Source organism: Arachis ipaensis, chromosome B09 (genome assembly GCF_000816755.2).
Source record: "Arachis ipaensis cultivar K30076 chromosome B09, Araip1.1, whole genome shotgun sequence".
Classification (NCBI taxonomy): Eukaryota; Viridiplantae; Streptophyta; class Magnoliopsida; order Fabales; family Fabaceae; genus Arachis; species Arachis ipaensis.
Genome location: NC_029793.2, coordinates 103,287,282 through 103,295,433, shown reverse-complemented (window position 1 = coordinate 103,295,433; position 8,152 = coordinate 103,287,282).

The following is an 8,152-nucleotide window of genomic DNA, read 5'->3' as shown; positions in this document are numbered from 1 at the left end:
CATGAACTACCAATAATACTCTGCTAGCATGAACATCCTCTTCCATTTCACTCTTTCTTCTTAATAATTCTTTTCTTGCTTGGGGACAAGCAAGCTTTAAGTTTGGTGTTGGGATGACAAGTCATCTTAGCCTAGTTTCACTAGCCTTTTTCTTTTGTTTTCACTTGATTTATGCACTTTCTTGAGCCATAAGCAAGCCAATTGGGTAGATTTCCATGTTTCCTTTGATTCAATCAACCATGTATGAATTAATGCAATTTCATGAGATTCTATGCTATAATTGTCATATATTATGAAAGAATAACAAACTCATTATTTTAAGCAAAACTTTGATGTGTTTGGTTGATTGATGATAGGTGAAAAGAGTTTTGAAGAAGGTTGAAGAAGGAAGGAATGGCTAGGAGCAAGAGAGAACAAAAAGCTTGAGAAAAAGTTTGACCTCAAACTTTAGCTCAAACTTTTGGAAGAATTGAAAAACACTCCAGAGGAAAAAAGCTTGAGCAAAAGTTTGACATCAAACTTTAGCTCAAACTTTTGGGAGAAAAGCTTGAGCCAACGTTTGCCTCAAACTTTTTGGCAAACGTTGGCATCACAAAATCAATACCCTGGAGGAAAAAGCTTGCGCCAACGTTTGAGCAAAAGTTTGCCCTCAAACGTTGGCGCCACTCTTGCACACCCTGGAGGAAAAAGCTTGCGCCAACGTTTGAGGTCAAACTTTTGCTCAAACGTTGGCGCAACACACATTTACAAGGGGGCCAACATTTGAGCAAAAGTTTGACCCCAAACTTTGGCTCAAACGTTGGTAGCAGCAAGAATGGGGCAGCTGGTATAAAAAGCTTGAGCAAAAGTTTGACCTCAAACTTTTACTCAAACTTTTACTCAAGCTTTTATGTTTTTCAACCCGGTTCACAATGGATCTTTCTCCAACTCCAAGAGCAATCAAACAAGGCCTTTATCAACCCAATTCCATCAAGAACAAAGGCCCAATTGAAGGCTTGAAGACCATTTGAAGAAAGTGTATAAATAGCTTAGGATTTAAGTTTTTAGAGAGCTTCCTTTTAGAATTTTTCATAACACTTACAGTAGAGAACGCACTTTACTTTTTTTGAATTGTTGTTTTAGAATTCTAGAGAATTGGGAAGGAGAATTGATCTCTCTTCTTCCTTGTTCTTGCTCAGCACTCTTTACTTTCCTTGTTTTGGATCTTGGGTGGAGAATTGAAGAAATTCTGTTTCAATCTCACCTTTGGATCTTGTTTAATTTTCTGCTTAATTGAATTTCCTTTTTTGTTAATTGCTTCTTCTTCTATTCTCTCTACAATTTACATTTCTTTATCTTCTTTGCAATTGTTCTTGCTGGATCTAGGAAGGCAGTGAGATCTAGACTCAGCTATCTAGTCTCTTGGGTCCTGAGATCTACAGCTTTAAATTTCAATTTCCCTGTTTTGTTGCTACACCAAGCTGATTTCCATTTTTGTCAAGATCCGGTTCAATTGAATCCATCTTCTACATTCCTGTTGTTTGCAATTTATTGTTTCTTGTTTAATTTCTGCAAATCCACTTCCCAATTCCCTTTACCATTCAAGCCATTTACATTTCTTGCACGTTAAGATTCTGCAATTTACATTTCTTGCAATCTAAGTTTCTGAAATTTACATTACTTGTTCTTTAAGATTCAGCTTATTTACTTTCTTTGCTCTTTAATTTTCTGCAATCTACCCTTCTCCCTTTTAATTTCATGCAATTTAGCTTCCGTCGAATGCAAACCACTCAAATCAACTCTTGATTCGCTTGACTAAATCAACCACTAAACTAAAATTGCTCAATCCTTCAATCCCTGTGGGATCGACCTCACTCCCGTGAGTTTTATTACTTGATACGACCCGGTGCACTTGCCGGTTAGTTTTGTGAATTTGGAATTCGTTTATTTTTGTTTTCCGAAAATACGCATCACTTAGATCCTATTTTATTACTCAAATCAGGAATCCAAGGTTTTTAATGAATTTAAATGAACTTGGCGAAATGAGTTATGTTATTCTCCCTTAAAGGCTTGGGACTCTGCCGAAAAACTTTTGTTATAAAATCCCATTGTGGGATGGGTGATTTTGAATGTTCCCAAAGTGAATCTTTAACTTTCCATGGTTTTGGAAGTTTTGGAAAGAGGATTCCGAGAGCGGCTTTGTTTTAAAAAGGGAACTTACTTTGAGTAAATTTGGCTTATGAGCCTGAGATGATTTGAGAAATGAGATCTTTAAAGCCAAGGCTGAAAAGAGTTGAAACTTGATTTCAAAGTGAAATGAATTGGGAAAAAGTGATTTATGGCTTAAATGCCGATTTTATGAGTTTAATGATGTTGAATGGTGGAAGTGCTGTTTTGTTATGGGCGAGAATGGTGTTCAAATATTATGCTTGCATATGATTGAGGCCATTGTTTGATTTTAGCTCACTTATCTCAAATAAGCCTACCCTTTAAATCACACTTGTCAGCCACTTTGAGCCTTTTAATCCCCATTTGTTCTGTATTTTACCACATCACTAGACTTAAGTAGAAAAATAATTAAATATCCCATTTGAATCTTTGGTGAGCTTAAGATAGGGATTGTGCATCAACTAAGTATGGGAAAATTATGGGAACTTGGGTTAATAAGAGAATGTATCATGTTTCTAATTTATTTGAATATTGGGAACTTGGGAACCTACTCATGAAAAACCAAAATAGAAAAATAATGGAGAATCCATGTGCATTGATAAGTTATGTTTGCTTTTATGNNAAAAGTTGATACATGAGTATGTGATGTAAAAGTGGGAATTTCGGGTAGCTAGGCATGAATTAGAATTATATAGAGTATATGTATGTTAGGTGAAAGTTTAGGTTAATTAAAGATTCAATTTATAGCTCACTTAACCATATATATATATATCCTTACCTTTACCTTAGCCCCATTACAATCCTGAAAAGACCTCATGATGTTTGTATTTGTATGCTAAATATTTGTTGATTGGTTAGATGAAGAACAAAGTTTAGAAAGCATGATTAGAGAAGAGTAGAGTGATTAACCCTAGACACTTGAGAGATTAGAGTGATATACACTTCCAGTGAGGGTTCAATGCTTGATTCTATGTTCCCTGCTTTCATGAGCTATCTTCCTACAAGTTTACTTGTCTTTTATTGTATGATTTGAATTAGTGAAATCTGATTTATGTTTGTCTTGAAGAGCTTATTTACTTTTAACCAAGTAGGAAGAAACATTTTTCATGTAGTTACATTCATAGGTTGCATTTCATAGATTCTACCATTCCTCTTCATTCTTTATAGCTTCTCTTGAGCTTAGCATGAGGACATGCTAATGTTTAAGTGTGGGGAGGTTGATAAACCACTATTTCATGGTTTATCTTGTGCTTAATTGAGTGGATTTTAGCAACTCTTTACCCACTTATTCATAATATTTGCATGGTTTTATATTTCCTTCCCAATTTTATTCTATAATTGGAAACTTGCTTCCCGAGCCTTTTAATTACCAAAAATTAATTTCCCCTTATCACCATTAGATGCATTGATATGTGTGTTAAGTGATTTTAGAGATTACAGGGCAGGAATGGCTCAGAGGATGGAAAGGAAGCATGCAAAAGTGGAAGGAATACAAGAAGTTAGAGAAATTGCTAAGCTGTCCAGCCTGACCTCTTCGCACTCAAATGGCTATAACTTTAGCTATAGAGGTCCAAACGATGCGGTTCTAGTTGCGTTGGAAAGCTAACATCTGGGGCTTCGATTTGATATGTAATATGCCATAGTTGCTCTGACGATAGGCGATGCGATCGCGTACTCCATGCGGACGCGTCGCAGTGACGAAAAACCAGCGTGGCAGATTTCTCCTCCATCGATTTCTGGGCTGTTTTCAACCCAGTTTGTGGCCCAGAAAACATAGATTAGAGGCCATAAAGTGGGGGAATGTATTCATTCATAATCAGGCTCTCATAATTCACAATTTTAGTTTTAGATGTAGTTTTTAGAGAGAGAGATTCTCTCATCTCTCTTAGGATTTAGGATTAGGATTAGGATTTCTTCGTTTCTTCATTCCAGGTTTAATATTTACTTTTATTTATGTTTCTATTCTACTTTTACTTTAATGCTTTTATTCGTATCTACAAATGTTGCTAAATTGGCTTATGAACTTTTTCCATGTTAAATTTGAATATTTTATTTAATATAATTTGAGGTATTTCAGACTTATGATTGCTTTCTTTAATTTATTAATGTTCTCCATTTATCCAAATTATTTTCATTCAAATATAATTTCTCCCCTTTTGGCTTTGGTTGATTAATTGGTGACTCTCGAGTTATCAAACTCATTGTTGATTGAAAATTGGAATTCTTCAAGAATTAATTCGAGTTCCAATAACTCTAACTTTTCCTAAGGAAAGACTGGGACTTGAGGAATCGAAATTAATTCATCCACTTAACTTACCTTCATAGTTAGAGGTTAACAAAGTGGGAGAAAAATCCAACTCTCATCACAATCGATAAGGATAACTAGGACAGGACTTCCAGTTCTCATACTTTGCCAATAGTTTATTTTACAGTTATTATTATTTTATTTTACTTGTCATTCAACTAACCTTTTACCTTAATCCAAAACCCCAAAACATACCTTTGCATAACCAATAATAAGAACATACCTCTCTGCAATTTCTTGAGAAGACGACCCGAGGTTTGAATACTTCGGTTAACAATTTATTTAGGGGTTTGTTACTTGTGACAACCAAAACGTTTGTACGAAGAGATTTTTGAATGTTTAGAAACTATACTTGCAACGAGGATTTATCCGCAATTTTCTAGACCACACAAAAGTTTCTCTCGTCAAAATGGCGCTGTTGCCGGGGAATTGCAAACGTGTGCCTTATTATTGGTTATTGTAAATATTTTTCTTTTTGATTTGTTTTTATTTTTGTTTTTATTTTTGCTTTTTCTTAAGTTAAGAGGCTATTGGTTTTTATTTTGTTATTAAAAAAAAATTTTCAAAAATTTGTTCTTAGTGTTCATCTTGATCTTCAAGTTGTTCTTCATTGTTTTCTTCGTTTTGATCTAAAAATTTGAAATTTGGTGTCATTTTATTGTTTTTCTCTTTCTTCATTAAATTCAAAAATATTTTTAATTAATTTTTTGAAAAAAAAATTTTCAGATTTTTATTTTAAAATTTTTATCTTATCTTATCTTAATTTTAAATTTCAAAATTCAAATATTTTTCAAAAATCATATTTTTTTTCAAAATCTTATCCTATCTTATTTCAAAAATCAAATTTCAATTTTCAATATTTAAATTTCAAATTTCAAATTTCAAATTCCAAAATTCAAATTTCAAAAATCTAAAATTAAAAATTTCAAAATTTAATTTTCAAATTCAAAATTTAAATAACCTTTTAATTTAAATTTGTTTTTATTTTTGTTTTTAATTTTTATTTGCTACTATGAACTCTCACCCCTTTGGCTATGAGTCTGGTTACAATTATGTTGCAGGAAGAAGAAATTACAATGAGAACAGGCATCAAAGTTGGAACAGTCAAAGATAGGAGGAGCCACAAGGATTTGATCAACCCTCATGGCAACAACCACCTCCAATGGACTATCAACAACCACCACCATATGCCTATAAACCCTCTCTTCAACATGACTTTGGACCACCATACTCACAAGTCCCTCACCACCAAACACCACCATATGACCCTAACCCACATCCACCATACCAACCACCCTATGAACCAAATGAACCATACATAGATCCACCCCAACCTCCATTGGATAATAATACGCTCATCTCTAACATCATTGGTCTCACATCTACACTCCAAAATCTTATATCCCGCATGAACCAACCCTCTACCTCTAATATTCAACCCTCAAGCTCTAGTGCACTTCCTTTTCAACCACATAATGATTTTTTCATCCCATCACCACCCTCCATGGAAGAGCACCCACATCCATCAATCCAAGAGCAACATGATATGAGAGAACCTCTCTCTCTAAAAACTACATCTACTCCTAAAATTATGAATATGAATGTCTCTTGATGAATGGATGCATTCCCCCACTTTATAGCATTTAATCTATATTTTCTGGGCTACAAACTGGGTCAGAAACAGCCCAAAATTTGCTGGTTGCGAATTCAAACACGCTGATTTGTGTCACTGCGACGCGGCCGCATGGGTCACGCAGTCGCGTCGCCTAGCGTCAGAGCAACTATGGCATATTATATATAAAATCAAAGCCTCGGACGTTAGCTTTCCAACGCAACTGGAACCGCGTCGTTTCGACATCTGTAGCTAAAGTTATAGCCGTTTGAGTGCGAAGAGGTCAGGCTGGACAGCTTAGCAATTTCTCCAACTTCTTGTATTCCTTCCACTTTTGCATGCTTCCTTTCCATCCTCTGAGCCATTCTGATGCCAGGGCATCTTGGCCAGTTTCACTGACCTTTTCTTTACTGTTTTTAGGTAGTTTCATGCATTTCCTTAGAAAATAAGCTAGTTTTGGGTAGATATTCACTTACATCTTGATTCCAGCATACATTGTGCACTTTACATGATTTCATGAGGATTTTGCATGAATTTAATGACAAATTTGATGTTACATTTCTCATGACTTGGACTAGAAATTTGATGCACTTTATTGCTTGATTTCAGGACAAAGGAAGCAAAGAAGAACCACATTAGTGGCTACGTTAGTTACACTAACATTAGCACTAACGTGGAATGGGAGTAACTTGCAAAGTTAATGAGAAAAGTAATCGCCAATAACGCTCTCGAAGCCATCATTTCCCACGATAAGAGTCACGTTAACTAAGTTAACGTGAACTATAACGTTAAGAGGTAAAGGAGAAGCCAACGTTAGTGACATTCAACTTTGTCACTAACGTTGGCCAAGTCACAATAAGCCACGTTAACTCCCACGTTAACCTAGTTAACATGGAAGGTAACATGAAGAAAGTAGGTGGTCGACAATGTTAGTGATACCAAACATTATCACTAACGTTGGGATTAACCCACACAAGCCCCAATAAGCCACGTTAACTCCCACGTTAACCTAGTTAACGTGGAAGCTAATGTGAAGAAGGAAGGTGATCGCCAACGTTAGTGACACCTAACATTGTCACCAACGTTGGAAGGAGGCCACACAAGCCACAATGAGCCACGTTAACTCCCACGTTAACTTAGTTAACATGGAAGCTAACGTGAGGAGGAGAGATGATGAGCCAACGTTAGTGACATTCACCTTTGTCACTAACGTTGGAGATGGCTAGCACAGCCACGTTAGAGGCCACATTAACCTAGTTAACGTGGACTCTAACGTGGGAGCTAAGTGTACATTGGAACGTTAGTGACAAAGGTAAGTGTCACTAACGTTCTTGAAGGTTGGCAAGCCTACGTTAAAAGAGCCACGTTAACTAAGTTAACATGGACTCTAACCCTCTTGATTTTACTTGAAAGCTTTCGATCTTCATCCAATTGGGTAGTTATCTTGGAAAAGAAGCTATTCAAACTTGGATCTCTTCTGAACATTGAAAGAGGAATGAAGAGATCATGCTAGAAATACTTTCTCATGCTGGACCAAATTGGGTTTGGATGGATATGTGACTATAATCCTCTCAATACTTGATTTGGGAAATGCATGTGGTATAATCAGTGACCATACTTCATCTCTTCTCATGAGCAATTGACCAAGGAATTGGCTATTAATCAAGATTTGAGAGGTTGAATTACAAGGAATTGTAATTCGATCACTTAAGATTGCCAAGGAGATCAATGAGTGCATTGATTGAGGAAGAGATGAAAATGAAATTGATCCGGAGAATGCAACATCTCCTGAGCCCAATGAACTCCCCATTTCTGATCTTACCCATTCTCTTTAATTTATGTCATTTACTTTTATGAGCAATTACCCCATTCCCATTTAAGCTTCTGCAATTTAGTTTCCGTCATTTACATTCAGCTCTTTATTTCTATCATTTACTTTTCTGTTATTTACTTTCCCACCATTTAATTTTCTGCAATTCTCAACCCAAATTCTGATTCGCTCATCTAGAACATTCCTCTAACTAAAGTTGCTTGATCAATCAATCCCTGTGGGATTCGACCTCACTCTATTGTGAGTTTTTATTTGA